Here is a 16,387-nt window from a genome sequence, read left to right as displayed (position 1 = left end):
AAGGGCAGGACCAGTGCCTGCTGCAGCAAGGTGACAGACAGTGGTGCAGGTTGTCTCCTGGGAGGTATGGGAGATGCTTTACACATCAGAGCATCTCTCCAGCTGCAGTGAGATGCAGTCAGATCGCTGTAAAAGGACGGAAATGGGTGTTCCTTACATTCAGGTTTGGCTGGGTTGAGGCTGTCCTTGCTCTACTGAAGCAGGTGTGAACAGCCCAGTAATTGAACAAGGTATTTTCCCAGCATGGCCACCTTCAAGTGTGTTAAATGAAACAGAAAGGGGCAGCTGAACGAGATCTGCAATTTATTCCCTATCATATGTATTTTCCCTTTTCCATGGATAGTCCCACTGGGTATGCTGTGACCTATTGTTGTACTTATTTATTTGCTCAGGTCTTGCAGATGATTTCAAAGCTCTTGGCCAGGAAGGAGTAGCTAGATGCTGTTGCCATGTGGGACACAAAACCTGCTCCAGTTTCCCACTTTGAATATAGACGATAAGCCAGGTGCAACCCCCAAACCCAGGACTAAATCGTGTTGCCTTCCCTTCTCACTCTAACCTAGAAAGTGGAATACTTCATAGCAAGTTCATCCTGTGTGGTTTTTTCCAAGCAAGAGGTTAGCTGATTGGAGTACTTTAGGTTAAAGAGTTGCTTTTCTGTTTTGGGAAAGACCAGTGTTGAGTGGAAGGGTGTAGGAGAAACTTTGGGTGCTTGGAGACTCCCTGAGGCCAGACACCACTAGTCTCTGAAGAAGGACAACCAGCAACAGCAGATTTTTTTCCTAGCTGGAAAATATCAATATTTTTCAACTTGTATTTAAAAATTCCCCAAGAAGTCTGGGTGCATATGCACACCCATCCAGGAAATGGAGGCCCTTGGGCAGAAAAAATTGGGAGCTGGCACAGTGCTGCTGTGCCCACTGTGATACACTGTCTGTGTTGCAGTGCAGATGGAGAAAGATGCCATCACTGCTGGCACTGTCCCTTGCATTTGGAACACTTGTGGCTTTGAATCCAAAGTGTCACAAATGTGAGCTGTGAGTAAAGTGGGTGGGTCTTGAACTTCACATGTGAATGACCAGTCCTTATGGAACCAGAGTGGAGGAAAACAAGGGCCTCATGAGACCTGGATGGCTGTGCTCAGCCAGAGAAGGTTCTGCACTTGGCACTTCTGCAGGCTAAGAGAGATGGTCACTGCAGTGCTTGAACTGGGGAGAGCAACAAGGACTGCTGCTCCCCAGTACTGATAGGACCTGGCTCCCTGATGTACATGTCACTGCATGGTAGAGGTCACAGCACCAAGTTTTGGAAGTTAGCAGAGGTTCTTGGATATGGGCATCTGCATCCCAGCTCTCCATCGCTGGTATGGGATGCCGAGAGTTCCCATCCACAGGTTTGGAAAGGACCTGAGAATTTTAATTTTGTGAGGAGCTGCCAGAACCAGTTACGGAGAGACACAGTGAACTTGTAAAGGAGTGGGATGATGAAGGTAAAACCCAAAGGAAAGATTTGCTTTCTGGGAACTTTTTCTTTCACTCTTTTCCACCCCTCACCCAGAGACCCCTCTTGCTTGCCAGGAAATGTGGTCGGGGCAAGCATTTTGCCACCTGGTTTATGCACGCACCAGTCAAGGAAACAATTCTGCAGCTGAAAGAGGAAATCTCAGTACTGGCTATTTCCAACCTCTATTGTTTATTACCCAACTCATGCATTACACAGACTAGTAGGCAAGGCAGCAAGATTGCAACACCGTGCATGTGCTTTCAGACACTTAATTTTAGCATTGCATCCTCTGATTTGTGGTACTGAGAAAAACCAGCTCTAAGGAAAGAGGAAATCAGAGTTTCTGACACTTGATTTTGACCATAAAAGGAAGCAGATCATTTGAGTGACCTAACAGGTTTAGTCATTCAGACTGTAATCCTTTGAGTGTCCAGCAAATCCCTGCTGGGGTTTTCCCATTCCCAAGGAGCTGGATTGCTTGGGAACTCTGGGCTGGGCTGAAATCCTTGAGTGACTGGAGCTTTTGTGCCTCTGATTAAGTTCCTGATCTTTGGACCTTTTCTCTGGGCAGTACAGGACACATGCACGCCCCTTGCCAGGCAATCTCAGGATGGGACTGACTTTGCCAGCAAGTGTCAGATCTTGACACTCTTTCTCCTACAGACCCAAATGTGTTTTTAAGGCACTTGTTAACATGTTGTCCAAAATCTTCCTGCTTTTCCCCAATAACAGGGCTCTCCTCAGCTACAGGTGTGAAAGACATTTTTCAGAGGTTGAATATAATGAATTTAGGAATAAACAGCTCTGCAGGGAGCCTCTGTGCAGCACTGGTGGCTGAGTTCAAAGGGCAGAACCCCCCTTTGCCTTGTCCTGCACTCAGCTCGGCTCTGCAGCATGGCTTAGTCTCCTCCCAGGGAGGGGTGAAAAGGCCTTCCATGATGGGAAGAAATTTGGATTGATGCACAGCAGCTCTTCCCTACAAAAACAGGTCCTGCAACAGCAGGACCTGCCTCCCTGCTGAGCAAAGGCACCTTAGCTGGCGCTGACTGCAGTCCCATAGATACCCTGACCTGGTATTACAGGAATTCCCTCACCAGCATTGCAGCAAAGGAACACACAGACCTACCAAAATCAGTGCTTGTGGCAAGTGTCCACCCCCACAAGAAACAAGCAAACCCCAAACCTCACCAGCTCCCCACCCCACCACTGCCAGGACAAAGGCACCAAGCGCTGGGATGAGGCTGAGACCCTTGCTGCATGCCCAGCCATGGGTATGGAAACTGCACACGGCAGGTTTTCTTCCCAATGGCTGCGGGGAGGTCTGTGACCAGGACTCCCTCGAGAGCTTGCCAAAACCCTGCCCAGGCCTAAAAATGGCTGTGGTGGCCACTTCCAAAGATGTAGAAGCATCTTTTGGTTGTTTTGGGCTTTTTGCAATCTTGCAGACATAACATGCTTTCAATTCCTCAAAAACAGTGTTCTGCATGTGATCAAAGGCACTGTCCTCTGTCCTCCCTGGGGTCCCTTCCCCTTCCAACAACACATGTGTGTGCAGATGGTGATGGGAGCCAGGGAGTCTCCTTCTTTTTAATAGTCAGTGGGACTATGACATGTGCCTGTTTCGTTGAGAAGGGCACATGACCAAACCACAGAAGGCTGTGAAAGGGAAAAGTGGGAAGCTCGAGTAGGTGGAACAGGAGTGTGCTTTAAAGGAAGAAAACTCTTTCTGTTTTCCAAGTGCTTGGTTGTGCAAGACCCAAGGATTGTGATTTGAGTGTGGGACAAAACCATCATGACATAGCTTTGGCTGAAGGTCAGCATTGGCCCTTTTTGGTTTGGTGTGTCAGTGAAAAAAGGGAAAAAAAAAACCCCAACAAAACAAAACAACAACAAACAAACAAAATCCCAAACAAAAACAAACAACAAAAAAGAAAGAAACAAAAGAGGTCTAGAAATATCTGAATTGCTGATCCTGGCTCACCTCTGCAAGGGTGGAGGAGCTGGGAACACGTTGAGGCAGCCAATGAAGGGGCACTCTTAGGCTCTGTGCTTTCCTTGGGAATGAAGCAGGGCTCTGAGGGTTTTCCTGCACCCCCAAGAGCTGAAGCATTGCTAAGAGAGAGTGGTTTCCTTCATTATCATGATGGTTCCCAACAGCCACTTGAGAGTAGGGAAAATGCCAAGCATCCTTCACTTGTCTGGATACAGTGAGAAATGCAGACTGGCTGATGAGTTGGAGATTGTGGAAGAGGAAGGAGCAACAGAAGTATGCTCATTGTGAGCTGAATTCAAGTGCTCACACAGGGTAACTTCTGCTCCTGTATATACCTGTCCTCCCTATGCACAGACTCCAGTGGGAAAGAGCGGGGCTTTCCCATCCAGTGGGTACCTGTTCTTCCCACTGGGCTGTTTTGCAGTTGCAGGTCAAGACAGGAATGCCAGGAATGTGAAATCCCGGCACACTGCCCTGTGTCCCGTCCCAGTCTGTCCCCGCCGGCTGCCTCCCGCTTCCCTGGCCCATCGCAAGAACAGGATATTCACCCAAGCGACAAGCGACATACACTCACACACGTTATCAGGAAAAAACACTCAGTCAGCGTCTGGAATGGGCTCTAATTTACTGTGTGGCCACTGGGCCTTCCCAGTGGGGCCTTGAGGAAAGCACTCACTCATGATGTGATACAGGCAAGTGGGCAGTGGTGGGTCAGATCTTCCGAGGCCACCAGCATGGCAAGGGCTGGAGGTGAGCATCAAGTGCCAGCACAGCCCTGTCATCACTTCCCAGTGGTCGTTTTCCTCCTGCTCTCCCTCCTGGCAGAGCCACAGGGAAGCAGGGAGAGCCTCTACAGACCAGACCATCCACCCCAGTGCAAGGTTTCATCCCGTCCTTGCTGTGGTGAAGTTAGGGTCCTCAGGCTGAGAGTTGTCCCCAGCCCCATTTCCCTGAATTGGCCACCCTCAGTCATGTCAATATATCCCTGCTTCCAGCACAGGCTCTGCAAAGACGTCCTGTCTCAGGTAAACAGGATCTTGCCACGCTGTGTGACCTTGTTTATCTCCCTGAAAGAATTTGGCTGGAATTTTTATTATTTTTTTTTTTCTTTCTAAGGGCTGGTGAGTCACCCTGCAGAAATGTGTGCTGCCTTTCCACACTGACTCACTTCTCTGCCCACACTTCTGCCTTTCCCTCCTGTCCCCCAGCTCTGGGGCAGTTGAGAAGCCCCTGTTTAACTGATGATGCAACCCACAGACTGTTGCTGGTACTGGTGCCAGTGGACATGGCAGTGGTGTCTCTGCCACAGGAAACACAGCCAAGCGTTTGGGCAGACCCTGTGCCAAAACACAGGAAAAGCACCAAGTAATTACCCCGTGTATTGTCAACTCCAAAACCACCAAAGAAAACAAAACAAAGAAAAAAAAAAACCAAAAAATTTGTCCTCAGTAGAACAATTGCCCAGAAGAATAGAAAAGAGGAAAAAAAAAAAAAAAAAAAAAAGAGGCAAATGGACCTGGCCCAGGGCCAGGACCCTTGTTTTCCTTTCCCAACACAATGCATGTTAAATAATACTTCCTTCTCACAACAAGGCTCTCCTGAGCTAGTTTTTGTTTTTCTCCCCTGTTGTGTGGGGGTCGGTAAGCACAACTGGCTCCCGGGAGCATCTGCACTTCAGAGCTACTTCTCATCCCCACTGCCATGGATTGCCCATTCCCAGCACTGTGGAGGAGTGAGGGCCCTGTGGTTGGGCTGCTTGCCTCTCCCTCAGCTTTCTTGTGGGGAGCAGCAGGCCCTCGAGCACTTCTCCTGACCTCTCCCACCATTTTGCAGGATAACATCTTCCCTAGGTAAGCTAGGTAGCCATCCCAAACCACTGCTGTGTAACTATGCTCAGGCTATGAACGCATCCAGACAAACTAATCACAGCAGCCGTACCACACATGTTGATTTATTGCCAGATTAAATATAAAATCATAAGAGAGCAATATGGGGGGATGAATGTCTTCATGACATTTCTGTCCAGGTTTCCAGACTGGGACGAGAAGAACGCCTGTTACTTGCACCTTGGCTCTTCAGTTCTCAATTGGCTTGCGGTCAGTTTTCTTTCCTTCAGGATTTCTCTTCCTAATGACAGTGTCACTGGCACCCAGCTGACTGTATTTAAATCTCTGTGTTGCAGAGGAATCCAAGTAAAACTAGTTTTGTTTATTCTAACATCTTTCCTGAAAAATTTAACATCTGAGATACCATGCCTCTCATTTGTTGGCAGTCTCAATCAACAGTCTCCAAGGGGCTGATCAGATCCATATCTCTTTTGTCTGAGGGTTGTTGGGATTGCTGATTGAATAATAGGTGCAAGAAAGAAAGGAGTTGTCCTTCTTTAAACCAAACTGAGGCCTTTGTACACAAAATGACATCACTTCAGCTGTATATGTGTGTCCTCAGATTTCTACTTCCTTACATGAGGACACAAACTGCTGGGCTAAATGGACCCAGTGGCTCAATGCTCAGTCAACAGCTCACTCAACTGGCTAGCCTTGTCCCGGCACAAGACAAGAGGGATAGATGCAGCAGTGGAGCAGCAGGTGGCAGGTCTAGTAGGTATTTGGTGTACTTGCCCACTGACGCCTGAAGTTGAGCAAACTCATTTGTTTCAAGGACTGACTTTGTGCACTGACATTCCTGAGGCGATCCAGAAAAACCAGATCCAAGATCCCACCTACCTGCATTGTCTGGGCACAAACATCAATTCCTGCCTTTGAGTAAGGATTTGTGTTCTGGGAAAAAAAAAATGCTTTGTGAAGGTAAGATCTTCTTGGCATTGTTTTGGTCTGTTCTTCTCCCATCAGAAGATGAACCTGTTCCCTGCTACAAGGGTGTATGTGGTCAGTCATATCAGCAGTCAGAGTGATGTCGCTGACCACCCTCTTGGTCAGTGAAAGATGGTTTCTGAACAAAGTCAACCATGTCAAAGAGGTGCTGGAGACACATTAGTGGGAGTTAGGGAGGAAATTGGGGCAGAGCTAGAACATAGCATGCAGCCCTGCAGAAGTCTGAGTGTTTGTACTGGCCCTGTGTTTGTTGTGCCCTCCATGCATTCCCAAATCCATGTGGTGGAGATCAGTGGGATTCACCATACAATAGATGTCTAAACACTGGCTCTGAATTCTCAGCCAGCTGTCTTATCTCCCTCAATAATCTACAGAGAGAGATGGGCATGTCCAGAAAAAGAACTTGATTCCCTGGCTTAAATTTTTGAAGTTTGGGATGAATCATGCTGTGGTGGTGCTCAATGCTCTCTTTTGTCTAGAGAAGGAGAAAAGGGCTATTGGTGTTTGACTGCTTTATTTTCACTCAGCTCAATTTAAGGTGCTTAATTTTTAGCTGGCAAATGCCAAGAACAGTGAATCCCACCTCAGGAGAACAATGTACCAGTGTACGACAAGCAGCAGCAAGCCCAGGAACACAGCTCCTCTCTTGATTTATTTAACAGCTACAGTTGTTGCTTAAACTTGATCATGAGAACCACTGTCTCAGCAAAATCCATCTTGCTCAACATGCAGAGTATGCCTTGTCCTCCAACAGTGCTGTCAAAGAATATGTCCTTCAGGGACCTCAAAACACAGAGCAAAGAGTTGCTGGGGTTTTCCCTGGCTCTGGCAGGGCACTTGTTTTTATCAGCTGCCAAATCTTTAGCAATTCACCAGCTCCTGATACAAGTAAATACAAGTAAATACAAGTAAATACAAGTAAAAACCTGGAAAAGACAAATCCAAACACTTAGGCCAAATTGCTGTGTAGATACAGGAGTCCTCATGCCTGGTGGGAACAACCAGGATGTCCATATTTGCTCCTATATCCAGGGCAGCCCCTGGACACCAGGTCTCAGTGATGAAGAGTAGCACTGCTGGCTGATCTCCCTCATGCCAGTGAGACCTTGGTGGAAACTTTTATCCAGCAAGTGCTTGTTGCTTGGCCTCTTCTGTTAAGGGAGCAGATGCTGAAGGTTATTTGGCTAGCTGATTAAACAAATCCCAGTGTTTTCTGCCAGACCAGGTGAAATCAAGTTTTTTCAGCTCCCTGGTCATTACAAGATCATTAAGCAGCATCCAGCAGCTCAGTTACCAATGAATATTCAGTTTTAAGAGTGTCATTCTGACCATAGCCCTGATAACAACCATGAATCCACATTTCAAATGGCACTTGGAAGCACCAGACAACTACAATACAAAAGGAGTATATTCAGGTTAGGCTGTGTATATGCTCTTTAAACCATTTTTAATGTTCCTCAGGACTCAGACTTGGAGACCTCTGAAAATAAGTTGTGGGCTGTTGGAGTCCAGAGGATCCCTCTGACAGCCCTGGAGTACAAGGGGGCTGTACAGGGGGGTCTGGGATCTGTACAAGGGGGTCAGCCAGCCTCCCACAGAGCCCAGAAGGACTCTGATTCTAGCTTCTATCCATGGAAGTGAATGCTCACATGAAGAAAGAATCACAGATCCTAAGAATTTTGAAGTAGATAGTAGTTTGTTATAGAGTATACATATAGAGATTAGGATTCATAGTATACGGGGCTGAGAGGACAAGATGGAGGAATTGGGGAGTGGCCCCTAGTTTCCTTGTTCTTGTTCTCATCCCCCATCTTTTGCTGATTTGGACTTTAGAGATTGGTTTAGAATAGAACTGACATGTTAGCGTAGCAAGTTAGTATTGGTAATGTTCTGTAAACAATAAATACGTCTTGGACTGTGGTTGGGTCGGGAGTGCGGTACATAAGGTACGGGGCTCTCCGATCCGCCCCAGTCCAGCGGCAGCCCAGCGCCAGTCCAACGGCGTGCCTTGCTTTGCTGGGGACGCCTTGCAAAGCCGAACAAGAACTGTTAGATAATATGAAATAAACAACCTTGATAACTTGAGCTGCTGGACTCACAGTGTCGTCTCTGCCTTCGGTGTGAAACACTCAGGGCACAAAGAAGACAGAAAACCTTGGGGGAACAGCAACCCCAGGAAAATACCCAGGGAACAGCAACCCTGGGGGAAGATTTCACCTCCTCGGGGAACGGCTGCCCCGAGGGGAATCTCGGGGAACCTCAACCCCGACAGTGGGCTTTGCTGGTCAGGGCACCTCGTTCAGGGCTGTGTCAGTGCTATGCCAGCTCAAAAAACTGAGGTATTTTCAAGGTGACTATCAGAATGATCACTTCCCATAGCAACCTGTCACATGGAATATGTGCTATTTTGACAGGGAAAGTCCATCCCTAGCTTTATTCTGTCCCCCACTTGTACCAGGTACACATCTGGGATGCATGATGAAGACTTGTCAAGTTCATCTGTATCACAGAAAGTAGGAAGCAACGGTGGTGACATCTGCTGTGGCTGAGTGCTGAGAAGCCACATGAACATTTATGAAAGGAGATGTAGGACACTACTCCATCTGTTTGGCATCTCCCTGCTCCCTTCACTCAGGTATAAACCTCCTACAGATGATGCCAACCCCAGTAGTTCAATTATCCACCAGTGCATGACCCAATGCTCCTCTCTCCTTTGGTGAGCAGAGATGCCACTGGAGATAAAATTACTTCCTAATGTTTTCATCACCACATCTTTTGTACATCCCCTCATTACAAACTAATAACTACCAACAGTAAAAGAGGATTGATTTAGGTTAGATAGAAGGCTTTATGAGGTGAATGTTGCCTAGTGAGGTGGTAAATGACCTTTCCTTGGAAACATTCACGGTTAGCTTTGACAGGTCTCTGGTTCCTTTAGTTGAAAATGTCCCTGCTCATTGCAAGGGGGTTGGACTAGATGACCTTTAAAGGTCACTTCCAACCCAAACCTAGGAGTCTATGACAACCACTGGCCATGGCCAGGAAGAGCTGCAGCAGTCTGCTTCAGGATGAGGCACAAGCATAGTGACAGCTTTATGGTGACATCTGTAACACTGATTATCAATTTTTCCTTTATTTTTTACAAGTTTTCCTACAAAATAATTCTATTTATTGACAACTTTCTTGACACGAACTTTCAGAGGTTACAATGAGTAGTGATCTTACAGAGTCCTACATCTTTTAAGGGGGTTGAATCACCCATTTGGCCAAACTGTACTGGGAACCAACTTTCTATTGGGTTTTGCAAGCAGATAGTGTTGTACCTGACAATCTTGCTGAAACAACAGTTTTTGTCAGAAATAAATCTACCCACACTACAGTTTCAGGCTCTTCCTAAGAAAGGTTTTTCTGAAGTTCAGTGTAAGGCTGAATGATTTAGATGGGAAGCATAACTGTCTACTGAGAAAAATGGGAAGATACACTCCATTTTAAGCCCATTACAGAAAGAGTTAGAAAGTCACACGGATGCAAAGTTAATATCCTCTAGACAGTAACTGCTGCATCTAGTACTGCTCAGCAATGTGCAAATATAGAAGCAGAAATCCACACAGACAACAGCCAAGATTTTTTTCTGGTGTCAATCAGCTGCCCAGATGTGGCTCCTGAGCTGTGAATATTCCATTAGCCTGACTGCCCCAGCAACCCCTCCTCACCCCCATTCTCCCAGACACCTGCAGTTTTCTTTGAAGCAAGGACATGGCAGGCATTTCCCAGAGACATGTCAGGACAAAGAAGGAAAAGCAGAGAGATTGATTCTATCTGTCAACTCACAATGAAATACAGGCCCCCAAGTCCCAAAAGAAAGCTCAATTTTTCTAGTTAAAAAAAGTGTTTGGCTCATTTGGTAGACCAGCTGCTTCCTCCATAAGTAAGAGGCATGCACAGAGAACAGAAAAGAATATTTGACATTCCTAATCAATTAGATAAGGGGAAAAACAGTCCATTTTCCTGTTCAAAATAAAATTATCGTGGTTACTTCAGATTTCAAGGGCATTTATCTTTCAGCTTCAGACAGAGGGGCACTGAGTAGACTGCAGATTACTGACCCACGGCTAGAGAATGACTACACTGCCAGCTGGAGTGGAGGAGCCCAGGTTCAGCTCTAGTGCAGCACTGGGATGGGAACAGCTGCGTCAGTTGTCAGCCAAGTCAGGTGTGTCTTAACAGAGCCAGGATGGTGCCAGGCCAGGAAAAACTGGCAGCATGGGTGGAGGGAGTTAAAACACCTCAAACCAAATTGTTCAAGGGAAGCACTCCCAGATCTTGCCCACACACTCCCTGGCTTTGAAAACTTGTGTAAACATTTAACCAGGGAAATGCCAAGGAAATCAAGGTGAGGAGGAAGGTGTCTGGAAGGGTTGTAAGAGAACATAGGCACTTTCACAACCCGAGTTCAGCTCGGAATGTTTCAGTGGAAAAGGCACAACCTGAGATGTGTTGTGTATCTTTAACTCAAAAGCACAAGAGGCTCCAGGCCCCAGGGCAAGTGCCAGGCACCACTGCCAGTCCTGCAGCAGAGGCAAAAGGAGCAGGCACAGTGGCATGGTGCCCTCTTCTGGAAGATCATATGTCTCTGGATCATCTTTGCAGCCTCCCCACAAGCAAATGGAGAATGGATGAGGTCTTTGAGAGGACTGACTGCTGTCTCCCAACTCAGAGGAAAGCACCAGCCCCTTTGCACTGCCTTGGTGCAACCAGAGTGAGCAGGGTGGGCTGGAGGTACCAGGCATGGGATTTACCCCAAGCAGTTACAGACTCGCCCTGCAGTTTTTGGAGACTTCAGTACTGGACAACTGTATCAGAAGTCTCCATTGTTGCACTTCGCACTTGCAATACCAAGCCTGTGTTCTTCCACTATTTGTCAGGACAGCATGTTTCCCCAGGAAAAATGTATGCCAATAGGGCAGCAAAATGTCCAAGCCTGCAAACCCCTGTCCAGACCCAGCAGAGCCCTCTGGAGACCGCTCTCACATGTGAAATCTTGGGCCTCTAGTGCCACCTAATGAACAGGCACGGCTCAAAGCCCACACGGATGCTGCTATGTGCAGGGAAATAAGGCAAAGGCACTTGGTAGGGCACTTTGTTACTCTCTAATGCCTTTCATCCCTCTCCGAGTGCTTCAAAAATTTCTTATTTGATCCTCATAACCCTGCTGTAAGGCAGCAGATAATAATCCTGTTCTGTGAACAGGATGAGGAGCAGCTTTTTGCTGAGCCCAAATATATAAACCCAAATACACAAAACAAGTCAAGAGTAGTTGAGTAACAAATGAGAGTTAACTCCTTTTTTCATGTCACTTTTGGAAACAGTGCTTCCAAGGGACAGGGCAAAGCAAGTGACACAGTGCATTGTTGCAATTTGCACTCTTCTCCTGGGACTCATTGGCTTGTTCGTTGTGCACCAACAGGACTCACTTGGGTGACAAGTCATGAACTCTAATCTTTCAGGAGGTAGAAGCTTGGTTCCATTTGGTTTGTGAGGAAAGTGGTCAGGCATGAGGATCAGGAATGGCTTTCCAAGTACCAAAGGACATTCCCTCAGGAAGAAATCAGGTGGTGGTTAGTTTTTACATAGGACATTTTCAAGGAGAACAAATATTCCACACAAATTGCAAGCTTCATGCTGGTCCCAGCAACTGCCTTCTCAGATCCAGAGAGCAAGACACTGAGGTGCCTCCCAGGGACTGTGTTCTGGTTTCTGGTTTCTGCTGATATTAGGAGGCATCCCAAGGGACAAATCATCATCCAGGGCAGAGAGCTGCCTTGAGGCAGCAGGGAGTTGCCTTTAAGCAGCAGGCAGATAGTGCGGGGAGTTCAGTCTCTCCCTGGAGCTTAGGAGTTAGGGTTCTGCATTCTTCCTTCTCCCTTTACCTTTTCTGTCATTATCTCAGGTCAGGCACCCACCAGAGCAGAAGCCTCTTTAAAGGTGCTCTCACAGAATCCAGCATATGTGTAAATGGCAGTTGTGTGGTCAGAGCCCTTCCCCACAAATGGAGGGTGTGAGCCAAGCATTCTCTTCAGCCTGGACGGACTGTAACACACTCTTTCCAGCAGCCCAGTCTGCTCTACCCCACACAGCATGGCACGACAGGGCATGGTTTAATATCGTAGGTCTGTAAAATGGGTGGAGAGCACCTCGCAGGTTCAGTATCCCAAGGCATAATCCAGTCTTGACACAAAGGCCGGGAGCCTACTTCTGGCACCAAAGCAGCAGATCTGGCCCCAAATGCCACTCATGTCATGACTGCACAGATGCTGAACCCTCCAGCTAAGTGTGAAACTGGCTCTAGCCCCATAGCTGGTTTTGAAATCTTTCAAAATTTTCAGAGTGCTTCAGGGGTGAAGGAAGTGGGCATTGCCACTCTGGACCTTCACAAAGGAAGGAACAGGGGGACATACACTGTCTCACGTGCAAATAGTCCTCCATGAAAAGAAACATTTTTAGGGCTGGGTGCTCTACAAACAAAGGTGGTGCCAGGAGAAGATCATACACGAGAGTGGGAGTCTTTGGAAGTTTTAAGCAGTGCACAGCTGAAGAAGTTTCCATAGAGCATGTGGGAGCCAAGGCTTTTCAAAGGCATATCATATGTCCACAGATGGGCAGGCTTTCACTAAAACAACAAAACTCAAATTAATTGAAACAACAAAACTCAATTTCATTGAAACCACAAAAATATTTTTAAAGAAAACAAACCACAAAAGCACTTATTTTCTCTTGCCCACCCACACTTCTAGTCTAGGCGTCAGAGCAATGAAAATCCTACTATAGCTTCCTGTAGAGGAATTTATCTCAAGTATGTGTTTTGTGTACCAAACCAGAAGGTTCACTCTTGATGTGACAAAGTGGCCAAGAGAGAAGGAAGACTGATCTCTAGATAAGTGTTTCTCTTGGAAAGCAGAAATCAGTGTTTCAGCACCTTCACTAGGACATGTTTAGGAATTTTGCATGAATCAGCACTGGATGACATGTACACACAGCCAGAGGTTGTGGTTAGGACACAAATTTCATCTTGCCCAAGAAAGCATCATGTCATAGCTGCTCCATGGCCCAGTGAATTCTGGATTTGTCTTGCATTGAGCAAGTGATTCAGTGAGTCAGTATGTATTGCCCTTGCACTTGAAAAGGAGTGGTAGCTGATATTTTTGGCACTGATCCTGCTCTGGGAAGTAGCTGAGTTCTTCAAGGAAGTCTGGGAAGAAGCACCTACCTGGCAGTTCCCAGCCACACTTGGCTGTGAGGCAAGGTGCAGAGGAAAACAGCTGCCCACCAGATTGACCTAAGACTAAAGGACAAGTGCCAGCTGTGTTGGATTGAGAGGAACACAGTCTGGGATTCTGGCTTACCATCCCACTAAAATAGTCTTCTAGGGGCCTCAGATGTGTAACCAAAGCATGGCCACATTTAAAGACCAGTGTTGGGTGCTCACATCTAAAGAGGATGGAAGGCTGCAGTACAACTGTGCTGTATGCTGTGTAAGAGGTGGAGAAACCCCGTACTGGACAAAAAGTTTACGGATGGAAACAAAATGACACAGAAAGTATTTTTCTTCATGACAGACCTCAACTAGAGCTCTCAGAGGGTCCTCTGCTTGGGCCAAATGATCTTTCCTCTACCCTCTAGGACTAGCTCCTTTGGCAAGGCTGGAGGACTTCCACGTTTGTTTTCCTTGTGTCTGCTGTATAACACCCAGAGGCAGAGCATTGCTTTGGGCTGGGGCTCCCTGGCCATCCAGCGTGGAGAAATCCTTGTGCTGGGAGCAGATCAGAGCGGGATGAGGAACAAAGCAGCACCGATTTAAACACACTGTTCACTGGCTGCTGGTACCAAGGGCTCCGGATAAGCTGAGGAGCTGCCAACTGGCAGCAGGGGGCAGTTGCATTCCTTCCACTCGTTTTAAGAAACTAACATTAAAAATACTAATTGATGTGAGCATAAGGACAAGGTAGTTTTTCTGGTGCTTTATGCTTAACTACACTGATACCCGGTGCATCTTGCATGTGTCTTCCATGCTTCCATGGGGCAGACTGGGCTGCTCCCTGGGCCCAGGTCAGCACCGACTGTGCCTGTTTATTGCTCTTTACTCCTGCGATGTGTCCATGTGTTGGAGGCCGCCTGCCGAAACCGCAGTGTGCAAATGAACCAGACTTGTGCTTGCAGAACAGCAGGATGAGAGCCATCTACTGCTAATTGAGACTCAGCACCGCAGTTAGAGGCCGATTCACCCACTGGCTCAGCGATACCTTGCACCTGGCACCGACAGTCCTGCTCCCCAGGGCTGCTGGCTCCGGGACATTAGGGAGGCTGCCAGGGCTGTCTTCTGCTGTAAGGTCGTTTCTTGAAGCTTCACCAAGCAGCGTATCTTTGGGGACGTGCTGGGTGGTTTTGAAGCTATGCTGATCTTCGCTGCAGTCTTCTGGGGGTGGGAAAAATCTTTGGCAGGATTGAGCTTTGTAGAATATAAATGACCATTAATAAATTTTTTGTATTAATGTAAGTGCTTGTATCAACTGGAAGCTGAATCACTTAATCAGGCTAGCAGCAATTAAAATGGTAAATTTTTTTCTGTACTAGATTCTCCTTGCATTTTTTCTCAAGTAAAAGTCCTTGAAGTTAATTGGAATTTTGATTAAAGCCTCCTGGATCTGGGTCTCTGAATTTGTACTAAGGAAGGTTCAATATTTGCTTTGGTTTTCTGCACATAGAGTTCACAGCTATATATAAGCACGACTGTACAATTAGCAGTAACAAGAACAACTCTAATAAAGACTTTTGTAATCTAGTTCTTGATATACTTCAGAAAAGGTCTTTTATCACAGAATGGCTTTTAAAGTACTCCTAAAACAGGCTGTAAGATCTGAAAACCTTGACTGATTAAATTGTTTGTCTTAATTATTTCTAGCCCCAATGAATGGCTTAGCAACATTTACTTAATGGCAATTCAGAACTTGGATGGGGTGGGAAGATGAGAAACGTTGCTGCTCTTTGCCTTCAGTGCTCAGGTTTTAGATGCCAATGCGAAAGAAAAAAGAAAAAGCCTTCTTTTTATAGATTTCATTCTACTGATGGTTATAATTATATTATAATTACATTATAACCATTAGTAGAATGAAAAGTAACTGTGGTGGAACAGCTTTTAAAGGTGAGCAAACTCAAAATCCTGACTAGACCGCAGTGAGGCACTCCAGCATTTTGTGACAAGTACTTTAAGGGAAAGGAGCGCTTTTCTGAAAGCTGTGACGTAACTGGTGCAAATATTGCTTAAACTTCACCTGAGTCAGTTGCTGGTGTGGGAAAAGCATAAAGAAAGAAGGGAATAATCACATGGAAATTACACTGATAATACCAAGCATGTGGGTGCTTACTATATATCTAGGTTTATAAAAAGGGTATTAGAGCTTGTGATCAAAATGCAGGTGATCAAAATGCAGGTCAAACTCCTTTGGTATCCATTAACAAAATATATATATATATATATATATATATATATATATATATATATATATATATGCATTCTTGACCTTAAGGAGACATATATTAAATAATGAGTTGTAAACATCCTGGACTAAGAAGTACAAAAGTTTATCAATAATTGAAATAATATTAACTGAATGTTTGTTGTGACTAGGGGGTTTCTTTCTTTTTATTTTATCCTAACATGGTCATTGGAGCACAGTTTCTTTCTTTTTCCAGTCTGACACCTCAGCAGGTGGCTTCCAATATGAGGAAAAGGAATACAAACAGACTCTTGCAATTCAGAGAAATATTCTGCTCTTTTGTATCTGCCTTTTCTGAAGGTCTTAATTTTGAGAAATAAAGAACACTTTGCCTTAAATATTTCCCCCGTTCCCCCTAAAACACAGACACAGAATATGAGAAAGGAAGAATTAAAAAGATCAAAGCTATTATTATTATTAACAATAGTTTTGTAATATAGTATAAACATCTTGAATATGCAACAGCTATGCTATTAAAGTACCCAAACCCTGTTATAAACTGC

Source organism: Prinia subflava, chromosome 4 (genome assembly GCF_021018805.1).
Source record: "Prinia subflava isolate CZ2003 ecotype Zambia chromosome 4, Cam_Psub_1.2, whole genome shotgun sequence".
Lineage (NCBI taxonomy): Eukaryota > Metazoa > Chordata > Aves > Passeriformes > Cisticolidae > Prinia > Prinia subflava.
The sequence above is the reverse complement of the archived record's forward strand: the minus strand, read 5'-3'. Positions refer to the sequence as shown.